The following is a 21,780-nucleotide window of genomic DNA, read 5'->3' on the forward strand; positions in this document are numbered from 1 at the left end:
AGTCAAAGTCAAAAATATCTTTATTCAAGTAGGCCCACAGTTGGCACTTTTGATGCGTACATAAGAACCACACGGTAGTGAGAAGATGGAGATAACCACATTCGTAAACTTAAAACTAAAGCTACGAGGGTTCCAAACGCGTCCTGGTCTAAGAAGAAGCCCACAACAAACTTAGCCGGGTGTTTTTTTTTGTTATCACCATCTCACAATGTCATTTTAAATTATTAGAAGAGCAACCTGGTTAGAGCAATAATTTACACCCAAGCTTTTTTATCGTTTACGTAGTCCTTTATACTATAATAGGACTTTTCTATAAGCTTACGTTTAATACAAACTTTGAACTTTTTAAGAGACATCTCCAAGATGACAATTGGTAGTTTATTGTAGAATTGTATGCAATTTCCTTTAAACGAATTATGAATTTTTTGTAACCTAGTATATTGCACTGTAAGTTTATTCTTACTTCTAATGTTTAAATTATTGCAGTCACATTTTTTCTTAAATTTAGAAATGTTTTTATGAACGTACATTAAGTTTTCAAATATGTACTGCCTATACACTGTCATTATTTTAAAATATTTAAATTTATCTCTCAAGGACTCTCTCGGACCCATTTTGTAGATAGAACGAACAGCCCTCTTCTGCAGCACGAAAATATTGCTAATATCAGCATTACCCCAAAGTAAAATTCCATATGACATAATGCTGTGAAAGTAACTAAAATAACCAGTCTCGCAGTTTCTACGTCGGTCATATGGCGTATCTTCTTTACCGCATAGGCAGCAGAACTAAGCCTGTTCGATAAATTATTTACATGAGGGCCCCATTGAAGTTTAGAATCTAACGTTATTCCTAGAAAAACTGTCGTATCCTCCAGTTTCAGTTCCTCATTATTAAGTAGTACAGTGGTTTTCACGTGTTTAACATTAGTTAAAGTGAATTGCTATAGTAGTACATAGTGAGGGAAATATGAATGCTTAGCATCAGAAGGATACCGAACGGCATAAAAGACTGAAGACATTTCAATAGACCACGCACAAGTGAAACGAAATGTCAAGACCGAGAGTAGCACGCTTTTGGCCAGCAAAACATAAAAGACCACCTTGTATGTCAAGTGGTTAAATATACTGGTTTCTCCTCTTGACATTGTCTGCGTAGTGTTTAACATAAATGTGCGCTGAATGTCTTTAATGCTACTTCTAATTTGACGTTCCAAAAGTGCTTATTAACTAGGCATACTTGAAATAAATGAATTTTGAATTTCGCCCGAGTCTAATTTCGATTTTGTTTGAGATTAATAAATTCTGAGTTTAGCGAGATCTAACAAACTAGGATAAAATTCAGCCATTATTGCAAAATTCAAAATTAATTTATTTCAAGTAGGCCTAATTAATAAGCACTTTTGAAACGTCAAGTCGGTCTGTTTGTAGTGACTCTACCACCGGTTCGGAAGGCAGAGTCCACTGAGAAGAGCCGGCAAGAAACTCAGCAGATTGCTCTTTTCCAACATCATTTTAAAGTTTAACAATCTTTAGAATTTTTCTGTTTTGTGATAGATGAGAGCGGAGTGGCCATTGGATTGCATGCAGTGGATTATGTCCAAAAATAATGAAAACGCCCCGGGCACATCTCACTTAACACCGGCGAAATGATAAAAGCTCACGAACTTTCCCATTTTCTCCATTTCATGGTTAAACGTTTTGAACATTAGAGGTAAAATAATTACTGTCAACTGCTAAATAGAATGAAGTGACAAACCGCCTGTTGGAGAAACACTCTACTTTTCTTTATGGTTTCTGTATTTTCTTAATTATCTGCCTAAATATCAATCTCAATCTCATATGGAGGGTAGAGGTAAGGAGAGTCATCTGTGTATATGAAAAAGTGTCGTCAAAATGTATTAAATTAGGATGGCGCCACATTTGCATCAGGGTAACTCTTAAAAGAAGCGCCAAATATAATTATTGCTAGAGTAGGCTTGAAAAATAAACAAGGAAGTAAGGTTATATTTACCACAATATTTTGTACAACGTAAGTTGTTGAAATTCTCAATAATTAACTACTTTAGTCGATATGACATTAAATTTTTTAACTCGGCATACTTCAATTCATCTACGATTGCTACATTCATACCATACCCTGTGCATCCACCAGCGCCATTGTGGAGGATTTTTGAACTGTTATTTAGCGCAACAACTGGACACTTTTTCAACTTTTCTCCCATATAAGATGACTCTCCTTACCTCTACCCTCCATACAATCTCACTACGCTCAGTCGCAACCATTTTGTTTTTGCCGCATTTGAGTGCAATTAATAGGTTTAGTTGTGACATAGTTTAATTTCAGATTTTTTTAATTTCCATCTTTTTCTCCTTTTTGTATTAATTACTGAACAAATAAATTTGTTTTCTTACTTTCAATTGTCAATCATCATGGATATAACTTGAAAAATTACGAACTTTCATACAAACTTTTCTGCCTTTAAAAATTTAATTTCGCCTGAGCGGTGATAGGCCAGTGGGTAGGATTTCACGTCACTTTCGGGGGACAGAGTTTAATTCCCAGCACGCCTTTCTAACTTTTCCAGTTATGCGTTTAAAGCAATTAAAACATAACTTGCTTCAAGGGTGAAGCTAAAACATCGTGAGGAAACCTGCATGCCTGAGAGTGCCCCATAATGTTATCAAAGGTGGTGCACCTTTGAGACCCGGCGTTGTAGTCGGTAGTATGATGATGTCTAAAGGCATTTCTATAAAATATTAAATTATTATAACTCGGTATTCTCTGGAAGTATTTTAATAATTTTTAAAATACTTCCAGGGAATACCGCGCTGGATCAAACTTCAGCTTTATTATAAGTAGGTACGTACTTTTTCATAAAATAGAAAGATAGATAGGTATGTAACAGAAGATTGAATTTTATGATGATCGGCGTAATAAACAAACTGTAGATGCCGATATTTAATGTCTAACGTCCGTCACAGTTTCGATAAGGGGGTCAACGGTATCAGGAAACTGTTATCGAGAGCGGCAATAAAGCATTTATTTTAAGAATTGACGGCTTAGATTGTTAAGTTGAATGAGCCCAATTTTTAATGATAACAGGTTTGTGTTATTTACTGTCACCAAACTATAACATCCGATTGCACTCTGTGGGTGGTAACCCTAGACCATATCATTCCTGCTGGCATTTTGTTTGGGATAGCGTAAGGAATTGTACTTATATTATCAACTAGTTGTACCCTACCACTCTTCGCTGTGGCACATTTTTATGGAATGGTTGAGAAATGAGAAACAAAACAAAGAATACATTACATATGTCAGCGAGTGTTTTTCTCGCTTTCGGCAGATGGTGCGGTCACTGGTACACCGATCGTTAAAGAAAACTGTACTGTCGCGGATATGTGGCTGATGCAAAAATAGATAAAAACAATCCTTAATTCGGATTATGTATCATGCTAAAATTTCAGCTCGATCGGTGCAGAACTTTGAGTTTTTGAAGCGTACACAAACCAACATAACATTATTACATATATAGATATTATTAACCCTTTACCAGACCACTGCAACGATTGGGTCTCCTTTCAGACTAAGAAAGGGTCTAAACCGTAATCGACCACGTTGGCCATGTGTTTATCGACACGCATAAATTTAGCATGCATGTAGCCTTTGACTTGGAGAACATAGGAGGCATAGGCTTTTGTTCCGATTCCTTAAGTAGTTCTCGAGGAAAAATTTAAAATTGTTAACGAGCGGAGCTTTAGACCCAATTCTAAAGTCCACGCAGACGAACGAAGTCGCGGGCAGAAGATAGTTATTTATAAAAAAACTCGTTGCAACAACTTTTACTTAATTTACTTTTTAATCTTTTATGGCTTATGACTTTAGTAATAAAGTTAATACGTAATTATTATTTATAAATATTAGGTACGCGGGTAAAACTAGTTTTTGCTTGCTACACTACATGCACAGTGCCACGTGGACTGCGGCCTCGCTTGCGGGGGATCCGAGTTCGATCCCCGGAATGTGAGTTTTAAACAATTACCGTCAGTATAATACTTTTCACTGGCTATAACAGTGACAGAAAATATCGGGAGGAAACCTGTGATATATCCTACTTCTCATTAATATTATAAATGCAGAAGTTTGTATGTATAGATGGATGTTTTTTTTTTTTTTTGATTCACCGACAGCTTCATATTTAAAAAAAAACAATTTAAACTTGCTTATACAGTATGAAGACAAAATGTTCAGCTACTTATAGGTAAACACCGCATGCAAATAAATAGTATTAAACTAGGTTACAACTTCACAAACAAGATAAAAGTATATCCATTATCCATATATATATTGTTACTCTATCACGCAAAAACTTCTACACCAATTTGACTGAATTTTAAAATAGAATTAGATTGTATTTTGGATTAACGCATAACAAACTTTTTATCTCGGGAAAACATATGGTTCCCGCAGGATTCATGATAAACTAAAATGCCGCGGGCAATAGCTGGTAACTATTGTAATAAATGGTTATAACGACACAGCCTGATGGGCGGAGATCGGTCGGGAGGAAAATATTGCTCTGGATAGGTAGAGTAGACCCAGTTGAACACAGCACAAGCCATGGGCATTCGGCATGTACGAAACTAGCGGAAATGGCTTCAAGATAGGTTAGTGATAGGTGGAGAAAGCGACTGGAGCGGGCCCGGGCTCACAAAGGGCTGTAGTGCCAATGATGAATAAATGAATTAAAACTTTACCTATTTATTTATTTTCCCATAGTGTCCATAGAATTTAATAGCGTGAGAAGTACTGCAAACAATTTGAGCGGGCGCAGTACGATATCGCCGACGTAAGCAAGCATAACTACTGAAACGGCACGCGGTCAATTAAAAATGTAAACAAAGTTGTTAATTAATTACGTTTAAAGACCTTTGTACTTTGTACTGACCGGTGTCACCTAGTAATAAGACTATTTTGTTTATATAAATTCACGTTGTCATCTTATTATTATTAAGATGTCAGCGAAATGTTGGTAAACAAACATTACAAGTGCACTTTGAACTGTTCTCGTTTTTCTATTACGCGTATTTTCTATTACGCGAAATTCAAGGGTATAATTGAAAATTATTGCTGGAAGTCTAATAATCAGGTAGGAACGTACAATTCAGAAACTTTACCCCTGTGCTGACCAGCACGGATAGCATAGCCAGGAGATAAAAATTAAATCCCCCGATTGCATCACTTGACAAAGGATAAAAATAACGTGTCCACAGAGAATAGGGGAACTTTAACCCCGTCTATTCTATATACTCAAATATGTAAGCCGGGTATAAAAAGAAAAAGGTTTATGATGAACCAAAAGAGTTAGTATTTAGACGGCTAATAGTGCACGAAGGAACTTTCATTTCTTTATCTAAGGCCTTGAATATTCATCGGGCGTCACTGGAACGTGCAATCGGTCGGCGTGACAGACACATTTCTACGGCACGAAGAAAGTAACTTATTGTACCATCGGTACGTTACTTGATCACTCCAATAAGTAGGCAAGTTGCAAAACTAATAAATGTAAACAAACAAAAGGAGGGGCGTCAAAACCCTACCATGTAATTGCAAGAAATTTGAAAGGTATTTGTTGTTGACTTATTTTTGTACACATAACACTAGGTATAATTATTTGTCTAGGTGTAATTTAATTATTTGTCTTTAGTTATAAATATTTTTTTATATAATATATTATAAATATTTATTTTATCGGTATATGTATAAATGCAGCACCTAACTATTTTCTGAATTTTTTATCTTCGCCATTGGTTGCCTGGAAGAAATCGCTATGAAGCGAAAAGGCCGCCAAATTGTATAGGTACGTTGTTTTGTTATACTTTTCTGTTTTTTTTACTTTTTGTGGTGTGAAATAAAAGTATTTTCATTCATTCATTCATTCATTCATTCATTCATTCATTCATTCATTCATTATAATTGGGTCCCCTCGGAAAATCAGCGTTGCAGTGTGCCTAGGCAGGTACTTACTGCCACGGTTCTGCGGTACAGAGGTCCACGGTTCTGAGTAAGTGACCCGTTCACTGCAACGATGCAGCATACTCCTAAATTATTATTGTTTTTTTTTCTTTTCTCTCTAGTTGTAATTTATTGTGGTTAATAAAACAATTTATTATTATTACTATTATTATAATTAAATAGTACCTTACTAATGTACGACGAAAAAAAGTCACCCCGTATTTAGACAGCCGATTGGGGCAGTGGGCAGCGACCCTGCTTTCTGAGTCCAAGGCCGAGGGTTCGATTCCCACAACTGGACAATGTTTGTGTGAATGAATGTTATTCAGTTTCTGGGTGTTTATATATATATTATTCATAAAAATACTAATCCGTCATCTTAGTACCCATAAGTACGCTTACATTGGAGCTGGATGGCGATATGATTGAATGAATGAATACACTTTTATTGTACACCACAAAAAAATACAGGAAAAATTGTAAATAACTAGTTAACACGATATGTGTATTGTCATAGTATATTTATTTTATGAAGGGAGACCATTCCATCTTGTTTTCTTCTAATAGTAATTATAGGCCCATATTATAAGATGCGTAGGATAAAATAAAAAAAATATTAATCGGACTCCATTGTTCGGAACATGGCCATTCACATACTCTGCGATCCGGAAACGTGACCGCAGACGCTTTAACCACGCGTGAGTACTTGGTAACAAGTATCGTCTTCGAAGGTTTTGTGCTTTGATCAATAATATACTAGATCTGATGATCGTCTCACGATATGAGAACTTATTTCGTTAGTTTGCCAATGAGACCAGCAATGAACATAAATGTTTTTAGTGGCTGGGTGTTTATCTGTATATTATAAGTATTTATGTATATCTATCTATATATATAAAATAGAAAGTGTGTGGGTATGTTCCGTATAGGCTCCGAAACGGCTGGATCGATTTCAATGAAACTTTCAGGGAATCTCCGGATTGGCCTGGCGAGTAATCCCGTAAAGTTTGGTGACGATCGGAGCACTCCTATTTTTGAACTGTCAAACTGTCAAATACAGCTTATTTACTATGATGATATTCTATTGTTGGGTGTACATGCGTGTAGATAATGATCTTCACCCGCTCGAGAAGAGAATAGAAGAGAATGAATACGGAGAGAAATAAATGATTTAATATATTATGAGACTTAAATTAAAAATTTTATGATGTAAGTTTATTGTTTAAATAAAATAAAGCAAAATCTAGCCCGGCGAAGCGGGCTGGGTACGCTAGTATTCTATGATTATTGATAGGTACCAGGAGTACATACTGCAGAGCGAGTTCGAAATTTGAAGGAGTTGACGAAAGTTAAAAGTTCCGAATGCGTGCGTCGGAGCTGACACTTTATTTGTATACCACAATTTTAACATATACCAACATAAAATAAAAACAGAAACATGAATAGAGAAGTAAAATACAAGAGGCGGTTTATCGCATAGCGATCTCTGCCAGGCAACCTTTGAATTAGGAAAAAAGAACAGGCTGCTGGTGGTACAATTTTTTTAAATACACACATGTGAATAACTACATACTAATACACAAACTAGTTAACACATAATTATTAAATATATAATATAATTATTACATACAATAGATATTTACGTGAGAGTGAATACAATATACAAATTAATAGTCGTCGACAATATAATGAGCCTTAAATGCTTTTTAAATAGCTCCAGTGATTTTCCTTTTGGCAATGACACCAAAGTAAACGAGTATCCTCTGAAGCCAGGTGCTTAATACCCTTTATGTAACTTTACGTTGTCATTTACACTGCTTAGACAGATAACAGATAACTATAAGTATGACGGCGCTTCAAAGTTTATAGTGAATACGGCCTGTCAAAGTCACTCTAGCGGAGCGTCGCGTTTATGGTATGGAGGGTAGAGGTAAGGAGAGTCATCTTATATGGGAGAAAAGTTGAAAAAGTGTCCAGTTGTATGCGCTAAATAACAGTTCAAAAATCCTCCACAATGGCGCTGGTGGATGCACAGGGTATGGTATGAATGTAGCAATCGTAGATGAATTGAAGTATGCCGAGTTAAAAAATTTAATGTCATTATCGACTAAAGTAGTTAATTATTGAGAATTTCAACAACTTACGTTGTACAAAATATTGTGGTAAATATAACCTTACTTCCTTGTTTATTTTTCAAGCCTACTCTAACAATATTTATATTTGGCGCTTCTTTTAAGAGTTACCTTGGTGCAAATGTGGCGCCATCCTAATTTAATACATTTTGACGACACTTTTTCATATTCACAGATGATCCTCCTTACCTCTACCCTCCATAGGTAGCGGGGAAAAGGATCGCCATCTTGTTTTTTTTCGCGAGAGGCGGGAAGAACCAGCGCGCCGTTTTTGCGACGAATCGCTGTTTGTTAACTTAAACAAATTACTTTATGATAGTCTTTATTGAAATACTGATAATTAGTAATATAGATTGGAATAATTATTATTGTGATATAATACATACTAGAGGAATATAATAATTTTGTGTTTGTACTGACTTGTGTTGTTATTTTAAAAGAAGAGTTGTTAATTTACAATGAGTTTAGAAGAAGGCCCTTCTGCGCTTTTAAGTAGATATAAAGAAAAGTCGGACACATGGGCGGATCTGTATCTCGTTACCACAGTCAGTAATCAGTACGTGTGATTTACGTCGGGTGATGATAAAAATGCTCAACTCTACCTCTTCGGTGTGTGATTGCCATTTTTGTCTAAGATTCTGTTGGACTGTATATCTAGTAGATCATTGATCGAAGGTTCCGTGCAAGACTATACAGGTACCTACCGCTCAGTGGGTCTATGGCCCACGTGCCCTGCGATGCGTAGCGCCCGCGGTCGCGGTTACTGGGCCGGGACCGTAACATCTGTAGCTTTAGTACAAGACTTGCACACTCGTAATCGAGGAATCGTTTTCAAATATCTAAAATGTACTTTAGTTTACTTAGTTACTTAGCTTAGTTCTGCTAAAAGTCCTAGCTGAAAAAATTTAGGCAAATTTGAGCTTTAAACATAAAATAGATAAGACCCATTTCACTCTGTAAACTTAGTACAAGATATATTTCCTATATTACCAATAGTCTTCTCAGCGCACGCCAACTAATGAATTCTACAGGCAACATTTTGCTATTTCGGGTTACATTATTTTAATAAGCTTCACTTAATTTTTTTAAATAAATTATAACCTATGTTACTTCGTGATAATTTAGCTTCCTATTGTTGAAAAAATGGTTATGATCGGTCCAGTACTTTCGGAGCCTATTCCTTTATAATATTAGCATGGATAACATAGTCAATACAGTTGTATAGGTAAGTATACCTATACTTAATTAAGAACAGGGTATCAAGGCTGTAGGCGCAATATGTGTAGAAATTGCCACTAATTAACAAAGACCTAGAAATCACGGCACAATCAGATTACCGCGCGTCCTCTACCCTCAGAGCACGAGGTGGACTCGTGATTTCCTGAAGCCCCACAACTTTATAAATGCGGCAGATTTTCTGCATAACTTGACTTCGGTTAACATAAGTTATCTGCTCCTCACTGGCCGGGTTATAGGGTACGGAACCCTAACCGTATCCAAAGGCTGAACCTTTGGGTTCAGTTACGGTTCCGTACCCAAAGGTTAATTAAAAGCGCAATAACCCGGCCAGTGAGGAGTTACGGGACCATGAAGCTGTGATAGCCCAGAGGTTAGGGCTTTGGCTTCGATTTCGGGGGGCCGAGTTCGAATCCCACCCCCCACCTCTCACTTTTCTAAGTTATGTGCGTTTTGAGTAATTGAAATATCACTTGCTTCACGTGCTAAAACATCTTTAGGAAACCTGCATGCCATAATGTTCTCAGGGGCGTGTTAAGTCCACCAATCCAGGCCAGCGTGGTGTTACGGCCACCACGTGGAGCTACGGCCTTAAAACCTTTCTCATTGTGGGAGGATACCCGTGTAGTGGACTGGTATTGGGTATGATGATGATAACTAAGACTCTGGCGTCTGCTTGTTTGTTCGCCTGTCATCAGGCTGCATCTCATGAACCGTGATAGTTGGACAGTTGAAATTTTCATGGATGATGTAATAAATAATAGAGGTAATAAATAAATACATAAGGGGGCTCCCATGAGCCCCCTTATATATTTATTTTATTCTGTTTTTTTTCACGATGCGGCAAAAAAATCATATCTGTTGTATGGACCACAGAGATGATTTTTTTGCCGCATCGTGCGCTAATACGACTTGCGCTTGGTCGGTTTTTTTACATTTCTAATCATGATAATGATTATTCGATATAGTGTAAACAAATGAAAAATCAATGAATAAATAAAAGACTAACATAAATACACGCAAAATTCGCAGGCAAACGTTATAGTGAATGAATTGAAAACCGTCGACATGGGTGGTCGGTATAAACGGTCCCACCCGACTTTCAATAATTAATAAACAGCGTATTACTGTCTCAGCGTGGAACTTTTTATTATTTTATTGAGATTACGTTGATCACCATCATGTTTAGGTTATTAATATCCCACAGGTGGGCGCAGGCCTTCACTTTTATGATAGACAGGTTGCATGGCAAATACCCACCAAGCTCAAATGCAGGTTGGCGGTCTCACATGTTAAAGGTAATATTTGGCACAGACGCGTGTTCTCCGTGTTGCTGTAAAATATTTTGGGACAACCCAAGAATCGAACCCACAACCTTGTGGCTAATGATCCGAAGTCGTACTGCCCACTGGCTAAAGTAACGAGGCAAATTTAAGGTTTTAACTAAATTATAAGCATCGATCAATGTGTCAGGTAGCAACATTCATGTTGGTATACTCTTTTGTAAAATCTAGTATACTCTAAGACATTCTGTGGTGTTGTATGGTACGTACTTACTTTATAAGGGAACCATCTTGTGGTTTGTTGTCTTATTATTAAAGTTAGATAGGTAAGTACCTACTTTAAAACTTATATGGGTCTGACTTTATCAATATACTCGTACTTCAATGATAGTGAGTCGGATTTTTTTTACACTACGACTTTAGCGCCCTGTGAAATCCTAGTATAATCTCGGAGATATCGTCTGCTCAACGAAATAAAGCTATAATCAACATAATATATTAAATTATAGACAGAGCGAAAATATCGAATGCTGCTATATGTGTAGATCGTCATTTACAGAAAATGTCATAAGTTTTTAAAATACATATTTTAATAAATTTTATTCGACTTTTAGATATATTCAGTAATAATTGCTTTGAAAGTTAAGATTTTAGAATAATAAAATATAAAATAAAATGTATTAAAAAATAATAAAATGATTTTCGCCCAACGTGGGGCTCGAACCCACGACCCTGAGATTAAGAGTCTCATGCTCTACCGACTGAGCTAGCCGGGCTGTGATAATAACTGGGAAATAATACATTCGTACTGAACAACAACGTATGTTGAACTTGCCCGATATTTGCAGGGTCAATTAATTATTTTAGGCCCAGACCACATCTCTTTTGAGTTATCGGTACAAAATAAAGCCATGCCAAAAAACATACAGCGAAATTCATTTAATTTTGAAAAACAATAAAAAATTATATATATACATACATATAATATATATATATATATATATATATATATATATATTATATGTATGTATATAAATATAAATCTATATGCATAAACCATCGAATTTTGACCACTAGGTTACAACTGTTTTTGCCATTCCTAATATAATACACTATTAATCGTTTAATATATGCCTGAAGCTTTATCATCGTCCACGGCTGGACATCATTTAGTATAGCGAATTCAAAAATCGTGTGACTCTTTTTTTCAGATTTATATCTACACAAGGATTGCTTAATCATAAATGAAATTAACGGTAAATTACATAGAAATAACAAGAAACAGAATACAAAATATTTACAAAAAATATATATTAATGCATAAATGCCGTTCAAATTTTCTTTATGGGCATATGTAACTACAAAACGCTGGCGCTATTACCTCTCTCTAAGCCTAGAATAAGCGATTGCTCTAAATAAATTGAGTACTTATTAGTTATTAACTAAACCAAAAAGTAAAAAGCTAAAGCCGACATAGACGGCCATAAAAAAAAACTTTGCACGCGCAGTCTTTTTTTAAAGTTCCTCTTTAGAACCGGTCGGTCGCTGCGAAAGCTTCAAGGTTGAGTTGAGCTTTCATCTAACACAAGAATGCGTCCACTAACACGAGGAAAAGCGTGTTATTACACTAGTATGTGAGGAATATGGCCATTCATGCGGAACTTTCCTTAACATATTTCCCTTTATATGGAAACGGGCACGCGTGATAAAAATTTATGATTTACGAAACAAAGCTCTAGATAGGTACTTTATATATAGAAATGTTCTAGATTTTATCTGCTACTGCCTTGTTCTTTAAGTTTGGGTGCAGAGAGAAAAAAATAATAATAATACTCAAAATAATATGGCTGTATACTAACGGTTTTCCGCTACTTCGTCCACCCAAATCTCCCGATAAGTAAATTTGTCCAGTACAATTACAAATATTATTCTGCGACCCACCGCGTCGTATTGCCCTATGTTAAACTCATCAAGCGTCGAAGCGTGACCTTAATTAGCCAATAGCCTTTCTCATTAATTGGGCTGTCAAACGCTACTTTAAATTGGAAGGGGCATAAACAATTAGTTAAAGGATTTTGCAATCCGTAAATTTCCGCACCGTCATCTTATGCACAAGTCATAAACCTTCAAGGTAATATTATTAACGCAGGCGGAAAAGTGTGTCGTAAAAATGCATTCGAAGGTACACCACGTGAAGGTGATCGACGCGGAATCGTAGCCGCGACAGTTTATTTATTATTGGTCTGATGACTCAGCGGGTCATCAGCGATCGTACGGTCGTACGCGAGGTCATGTGACCGAAATAGATAAGAGCAGTTTCAGATTCAGAACGTTGAAAATCTCAGCTTAAAAAATTCCTTAAATTATACTTTGTCTTTCTATGTGATTCTTCAAGTTATCTCTAGGCCGAAAATATATATTGCAGTCCTTACAAAAAGTGCATTTACCGGGTTTCGGCACTCACAGCCGAAATCAAGATAATGTTCTGCATTTTCTTTTAAGACAGCCTTTAGGTACATATCTTTCGCCATCTGGTTTTTTTATCAAGCATATAGCCACAATACCAAACAATTGTGATTTACTGCGAACTAATAAAAAATCGAAGCTATATACTTATTGCATAAAGATTATTCTTCCTCTGAAATCCTCAATCTTTTAGTTACGCGTTCGTACCTAAATAACTGAAAGATTCACGCTTTTTCACTTAAAAAAACTATAAGGCTTAGATAGTTATCATTAATGGTAAAAGATCACCGTGATGATTCACAGTGGCGCTTACTAATAACTCAAACTATCGACAAAGGACTGTTAACTGGTAATTATAATAAATATGTAGACTTCGTGACTACTTATATCGGCGCTATAAATGCCTTAGGTCGTAAATGAGGATATATGACAAATATTGCTGCTATTAAGCAGAACTCCTTTACACTAAGAGACGTTCTATTGATTTCACCATAATATTACAATTATTATGTTTTTAAACGAATATGATCCAACCCAAAATAGTTTCAAAACATATAATGCAATTTCTCTGACATTTGGAAGGTCCTGTCAGTTGAAGTGTATAAAAAAATATAATTATATTCTAACGTTATGCCGCATTTATTTCTAAGGCCCCAAATATCTCAAAAGCAACCTTATGTGGTTGGATCATTCTGCTCACTTTAACGGTCTTTAGATAGCAAATAAGCTCCTTTCATATGGGGGAGAGGGTTTTAGGAGTAAGACCTCAATACTGATGCAATGGGTTGGTGGGATTTTTACTTTTACACGTCAGTGATAATAAAATATCAAGGCTTAAGTAACAAATAAAATCTCTCCATCGTCGTCGGGATATAAAATCCCCTATCAGGTTAAGCCATCACGAAATGAAAGTAGGACACGACGCGAACTAGTAAACGCTTGTAATCCGGTAATACGCTGCTCTTGTGACACGACCTTATTTACTTTACTCGGCTTAGCGTTAATGTCTTAATATTTTAATTGTATAAAACCATTTAAAGGGTAATAATTTAATACAATTTTCATGAAAGTAGGTCTGTAGGTGGAACCCAGTGGCGTGCATAGAGGGTATGCAGATGATATAAAATGAAGAAAATCTCTAGTAAGAATGATAAAAAAATTAAGGATAGGCTTTGTAAGGGTTATAAAAAGCCTACGCTTGAGTATTTTATAACTTGTACTGGCGATTTTTTTCATTTTGTATCATCTGCATACCCTGTGCATACCCTCTATGCACGCCACTGGTGGAACCTTATACTAAGTGGCGGATTTGCAGTCTCGGCCGGCCTAGTCTGGGACTGGGGCCACAGAGCCTTTGGACATCGATATGAATCTAGTAAGAACATTTTACTATGTAAGTATTTTATTTTAAATCCACTACAAATAAGTCCTTGACTGACACATCACATCCTACGTGATGTTAAGTGATGTAGCAGTCTAAGATGGTAACAGGTGGGCTAAAACCTGTAAGGGAGTTCGGTAGTCATACCCCTGATCAGTTTCCACGTGACATCGCACCGGAACACGAAATAACTTAGCGGCACGTCTTTGTCGGTAGGGTTGGTAACTAGCCCAGGCCGAAACCTCTCACCAGACCAGACCAAAATCAGAAATTATGAATTCCCAAATGCCCCTGCCGGAAATCAAACCCAGGACCTCCTGTTTAAATTCACTGCACTCACCATTGCGTCAGGGAGGTCGTTAAAAAATTAAACGGTCGTAACTGAAATTCTTAACAAATCTGCAAGGCTATTCTGAATAATGCCAGCTCGATATCGAAGCTCACTTAAGTGAGAAAGATAACTTCGAAGGCGATCTCACATGACCTTGATATGATATTCTCTAAACACCTGGCACGCACTTTGAAGTGAAGTGAGTTTCGAATTCGAAGCTCGAACAAATAGAGATGGCCTAAGTTGTAATAAACGAATCGGTAAAATATTATATCCTTCTTTAATAAAAACAAGTAGACATTTTCTATGAATTCTATGATTTAGTATTTTGTTAGTTTGTTATGAAGGCTATAAAAAATAAATCAGAATTTATAATATGACTAAAATACTGAAATAACATTTATGTAGGCTGACAGATCAGATCAGGTGACATTGATAGCTTAACGATCGATTCGATCTTGCGATCTTGTTTACTCGGCAATAGTAACATGTACTGTTCCACCGCTAAATCGAAGAGGTCGTCAAAAGTCAGAGTTGATCGGAGTTCATTGCTCCTTATCCTTCCCGACTCTGACTAGAGTCTGTCTGGGAGAGATTACTTTTTAGAGATACGACTGCCGCCTTTATTATAAATGTTAACATTATACTGTTACACTTAGTTGTAAGGACAAGATAGCACACACGTAAAGAGCGATATACGTCGATATACGATGCAATCGTCGCATGGCATCACGTATATGTCTATACTATACTAGCTGACCCGTGCAACTTCGTCTGCACCAAGTCGGTTATTACCGGAGAACACAAAAAAATGACATCTTCTAAAAATGAATCCTAGCTAGATCGATAAAAGTAACCCCTTGTATACTAAATTTCATGAAAATCGTTGGAGCCGAATCCGAGATTCCATTTATATATATACAAGAATTGCTTGTTTAAAGATATAAGATACCTATATGATATATAGCCTATAACAACCCATTGCTGGAACTAAAGGCCTCTCCCAAACGGGAGGGTTGACCCATAATCACGACGCTGGGCAGATGGGTTTGTGATCTCTGTAGGTGGAAGTAGTAGCGAAGAAAAACATCGTGAGTAAACCTGCCTAAAGGTTAACTAAAATTTTCACAAACACGAGTGGAGTCTACCAATCCGCATTTGGCCAGCGTGGTGGACTGTGACTTACATCCTTCTCATTCTTAAAGGAGACCTAACCTAATTTTAGTTTGTAATTATTATTAAATAATTATACATATTTATATATGCTTAATCGAATGTAGCTTAAATAAATTATAGCACTTTAATTGGCAGGATATGTAGATCATGTGTTTACATCAACGTTTATATAGGTACAATGTTCCGGCAAAGAATATAATAAATAAATAAATAAATCCAATATTTAAAGAACACCCGGCTAAGTTTGTTATAGGCTTCTTAGACCGGGCGCGTTCTAAAGTTTCCCCTGTAGCTGTTTTAAGTTTAGGAATATGGTTATCGCCACCATCTCACAACCATGTACACATTTTTCATGTAATGTACGAATCATAAACTAACATTTTTTTTAAAATTTAATACGTAATATGATTTCTTGGTTAATTATTTAGAACTATGAAGTGTAGACATTGCTATGCTTTATGCTAATTTGACTGCATATTTCAGTAACTGCCTAAAATGCAAAAAAATGCCTCAATTGCGATGATTTTTATGGCCACCTATTTTTACGTGTATAACCAGCCTATTTTCGGCTTTTAAACGTAATTTCAACTCCCTTACTTAAACGTTGTATAATATTGGCATAATAACACAATACTTGGTCTTCGTGCGAGAGTAAACTACTCGTACAACACAAAGAGAGCTAAACAGAAAGAGAGAAATAGGTATTTAAGTTACTATTCGACCACATTAAATGTTTAATAAGTGTTTTGAAAGAATTTAAAATTTTTACTTTATGGCCATTGAATGTAATTTCACAATTGTGTTGCCACATAATTTAGCTTTAAATTTATAGGTTTCATAAAACCCTTGCTCAATATGTTCCATATCTGTAGAGTTTGGGGTTTTGAAAGAATTTTTGTTTTTGGCTTTTAATGTTTCGATTGTGTTTGTAGATAAACGTAATTTGTGAGAATTACATTTTTAGGGTTCATTAAACTCTTTTCCAAAGAGAATATAAACACTACATTTTCCTTGCCCTTATATGCCCTTGCCTTATAGATGAAGATAATGTTTATCTTCATCTATAAGGATTTAAAAAAAAAAAACTTTATTAATGTTGATAGATAGAAGGTCAGGTCAGGTACCCAAGAAATAAATGAGCTGCAATAAAGATTTTGTTCTCCTTTTTCTTATTCATAAAATTTAAAGCTAATATTTCTCGAAATTATTTATGCGATGAAGTTTCAAACCATCCTAGATAATTTTACTTATCACTAAGATAGTAACGCAGTATAAGACACCATGAACGACAAAATCACGATGTTTTGATTATGTATTACCCTATCAAAGTAGTAAAACGTCAAAAATCAATCGCAATGAATCTTAATATGGAAATAAATTAAACCATTAATTCGCACAATTTGCATTAAACAAGAGCCGGCATTATAGTCCTAAGAATATATGCCCGCATTAATAATTAAATAAAGCAATATCTTGGGCAGAACTTTTTCAAGGCAAGCTACTTCGCAGAACCTAATATAATACAATATAAAGCATCAATAGATATGCCGACAAGTCTACTGCCAACTGCCAACTAAATACCTATATGTAAGTTGGGCTAAAACTAACCAGTTGCTAACTTGCGGAAAGTCGACTTCCGACATGGTATATCTGAACCGCATCCGCATTCCACACTTAGTGCACATACATGAACGGTTCTAGGCCGCAAGATGCGAAAGTGTAATGATGCGACATGCGAGATATGAAAAGGGTAAAAAACAGATGAGACATGAATGGATACTTACTATGCTGTCCCTTTTACAGATATACCACTGATTCTATCTTGATTATGATTATCTGATGAATATTTATATGAATTATAAACATAAATACTTAGAAAATACATATAAACACCCAGACACTGAAAAACATTCATGCTCTTCACACAAACATTTTCCGGTAGTAGGAATCGAACCCACGGCTTTGGGCTCAGAAAGCAGGGTCGCTGCAAACTACGCCAATCGGCCGTCATTTGGTATATATAACATTGGTTGCCTAGGTGGTCAAGCCTTTTTACGTATCTAAAATATCACTGAAAGTTTTACACATCGTTCTCAAAGGCGCGTGAAGTCTACCTACGACTACGACCAAAGCAGTTGTCATTTTAAGAGGAGAACCATGTACAGTAGTGGCCCGGTAATGGATTGGTTATGATGACGATAATGAACTTATATTGAAAATATAATAGCCACGTAGGAAAAATTCTTAAAACAAGCATGATGTTTAAGTTCATGATTTAACTACAACTTAAAAGTGTCCTTTCCGACATTGTTTTTTAAGTTTACGAAAAGGCCAATTTGAATCGAATAAAATTTCGAAGCGGTATGCCTAGTGCTTAGGACTCCAGCCCCTCTTTCATGGGGCCGAGTTCGAATCCCCGCGCGCACCACTAGCTTATGTAAGTTATGTTTTACGCAATTAAAATATCACTTGCTTCAACGGTGAAGGAAAACATCGTGCTTGAGAGTTCTCTATGATTTTCCCAAAGGCGTGTGGAGTCTACCAATCTACACGCCTGGGCCAGTGTGGTGGACTACGGCCTAAACCCTTCTCATAAGTCATCTTGCAGTGGGATGGTAATGCGTTGATTTGAATCAATTAATGAAATTGAAAAACGGGAAGTCGGCATGTCTGTAGACGCTGATATTGTTGCTATAGTGTTTTAAAGGTGAAACGGTGTCTGATATGTATTGTGTTGTATCGTGTATCAGTAAAAGGAAAATTAATCTTTCGCCAAGGCCGAGTCGCAAGCGGATATGCCCGGGCCTGAACATTATATCCGATTTTTTATGCGGACTTCTGAGCAATTGTTTTTTATGTCCAGTGTCAATGGCATGTGAGTTAATGGTAAGAATTTAGATAAGTACATGGCCTACGTACCTTTAGAGTGGGTAATTTCGATAAGTCACTGCACTGCAACCTCATCCTGTTCCACCTATTTTTGTCTTCGAATAATACTTCGAATTCACTTTGGGGAGGCCGAGTCCGAATCGCAGCATCTCTAACTTGTCTAACTCTAACTCGCTCCGCTCCGGTGGACTGGCAGCCTAAGTCGAGTCTTATTTTCGACAACTACGATAGACCGCCTATGCACACCTTCGTCAGGAGCTGATGGGCAATGACCGCCTACGTTTTCTTCTTCATGAAGTTTATATTATTAGTTTTTCAACCGATTTGCAAAGGGGGCAGCGACCCTGCTTTCTGAATCCAAGGCTGTGGGTTCGATTCCCACAACTGGGAAATATTTGTCTGATAAACATGAATATTTTTAGTGCCTGGGTGTTTATCTGAATATTATAAGTATTTATGTATATTATTCATAACAATATTCGTCAGTCATCTCAGTACACTTAACACAACCTACGCTTACTTTGGGGCTAGATGGTGATTTGTGTATTGTCCCAGTATATTTACTTTTATATAAGAATTACGCAGTGGCGTGCATAGAGGGTATGCAAAGAGTATGCAGTTGATATAAAATGAAGAAAATCTCCAGTAAGAGTTATAAAAAACTTAAGTATAGTCATTGTTAGAGTTATAAAAAGCCTACCCTTAAGTATTTATAACTCGTACTGGAAATTTTCTTCATTTTATATCATCTGCATACCCTGTGCATATCTATGCACGCCACTGGGAGTATGATATCTGTGGTCTATGAGCTAATAAATTTTACCCTGTTATGGTAGCCATTTGCCACATCACCTCCGCATCTCAGGGGCTTGGGATCATACAGTAGCATATTTAGAAGAATTCTCCATGTAAGGTTGTACTGATATTATCACATGTTAATTATAGTAACCGTCCTACCATTAGGTACTATTGTTCTGACAAAACGAATGCAATAAGAGGTTCCGTAACAGACGGTAAGCACACCGATTTTGTAAGTCAATAAAACAAACCAGTTCCACTCCCACATACCCGATCTCTACGATAGTGAAAATTCAATGGAGATCAAACGAACCGACGTCTACCCAACGTATGCTTAACATAAGATGTTGGTCTTGTACCTATTTATTTATTAGGAGCTATAAATGCGGTTTTTATCGGCATATAAGGAAGAACTTCAATCTTGTTCTTTTTATACCGTAGTTACACGCACCTAAGAATTTCCTAACATTTTTGCGCCAATTATTAATTCCAATTCAAAATTCATTTATTTCAAGTAGGCCCCGTTTACAAGCACTTTTGAAACGTCAAGTCACTAGTCACTCTATTTGTAGTGAAACGACCGGTTCGGATGGCAGATTCCACCGAGAGCAGCCGGCAAGAAACTTAGCAGATTGCTCTTTAATGTCAAATACCTCTTCATACTGGCGTACCGTCTGAGTAGTCACATAAAGTTTCGCTATAAGACTGTTACAAAGGGTATATACTAATTTCGGCATCAGTGGAATGAGAGCCAGACCGCGATTGTCAGAAAGTCGCAGGTTCAAATCCTGTCGGTTCCGAAACTTTTATAATATTTCCACCCGTGCGGAGGGAGGGGGTGAAGGAGGGAGCCGAAAACTTTGGGAGCCCACGCAGCGTGCTAGCCGTGCTAAAAAACTTTTAGGGTCCTTGGTTATTATGTCTGTGAATAAAGATGATGGTTTTGTGACCGTCTGTGTTCCTGATTCTCCCCTTTTAAAGAGTCTCCTTTACAAAACTCTTTCTGTTTTCATTGTAATAAGAATAAACTCAGGTGAACAATCATTGGGATAAGCGCTTTTATTTTAAAATGTTTAGTAAAATTTCGGAACCGACAAGAATTGAACCTGCGACTCTGGCAATAGTGGCATGAGCGCTTTAACCAACTAAACTACGGCTCTCCTTCCTGTCGGTTCCGAAAAATTTTATATGCATTTTAAATTTATAAAAATGATAATTTCTCCTAGTGTAGGTAAAAACACATACATGAATAAATAAATATATAAATATACTACGATATTCCACATATCGCCTCATAGCCCCAAAGTAAGCGTAGCTTGTGTTATGGGTACTAAGATAGCTGATGAATATTTCTATGAATATAATACACATAATTACTTATAATATACAGATAAACACCCAGACACTGAAAACATCACACAAACATTTTTCAGTTGTGGGAATCGAACCCACGGCCATGACTCAGAAAGCAGGTTCGCTGCCCACTGCGCCAGTCGGCTGTCAAAAGTAATAAAAATTATAAGAAAATGAAGCCGTATTTAACACTATGTAGTGATATGACATTTCAATCCATTCTATATTAATAAACCACTCAGCTCGTGCAATATCCATACCATTTGAAGGTCAAAAGTTAGTGGGACGCAGAAGAAAGTAGGAAAGGGCCCAACGTGGTATGTAGGCGTCCGATATGACTGTGAAATGAAATGGCCCTAATGAAGTTTTATGAGGTGTGAAGATTAGCATAATTCAAACTTTTCTTAAGCGTTAAGCTTATGGCTGGGCGACCATAAATATTCAGATTAAACCCAAATAGATAAGTATGCTGTTTTCGAAAGTCGAAGTTCACTATTAAGGTAATTCTAACTGTAGAATACTGTTTTTACTTCCTTCTGAACATTTATTCAAATTCAAAATTCATTTATTTCAAGTAGGCCTAATTAATAAGCACTTTTGAAACGTCAAGTCAGTCTGTTTGTAGTGACTCTACCACCGGTTCGGAAGGCAGATTCCACTGAGAAGAGCCGGCAAGAAACTCAGCAGATTGCTCTTTTCCAACGTCATTTTAGAGTT

The 21,780-nt window shown here is 36.5% G+C and overlaps 1 protein-coding gene and 1 non-coding gene across 2 annotated transcripts in view; both read right to left on the reverse strand.

Moving 5' to 3' along the window:
• LOC120637607 (nuclear transcription factor Y subunit gamma-like) overlaps window positions 1-21,780 on the reverse strand; it is an 81,114-nt gene that overhangs the window by 4,148 nt on the left and 55,186 nt on the right. The gene's annotated exons all lie outside the window — the stretch shown is intronic.
• Trnak-cuu lies at window positions 11,373-11,445 on the reverse strand. Its single transcript has one exon. It is a non-coding gene; the product is annotated as a tRNA-Lys (tRNA).

Source organism: Pararge aegeria, chromosome 4 (genome assembly GCF_905163445.1).
Source record: "Pararge aegeria chromosome 4, ilParAegt1.1, whole genome shotgun sequence".
Classification (NCBI taxonomy): Eukaryota; Metazoa; Arthropoda; class Insecta; order Lepidoptera; family Nymphalidae; genus Pararge; species Pararge aegeria.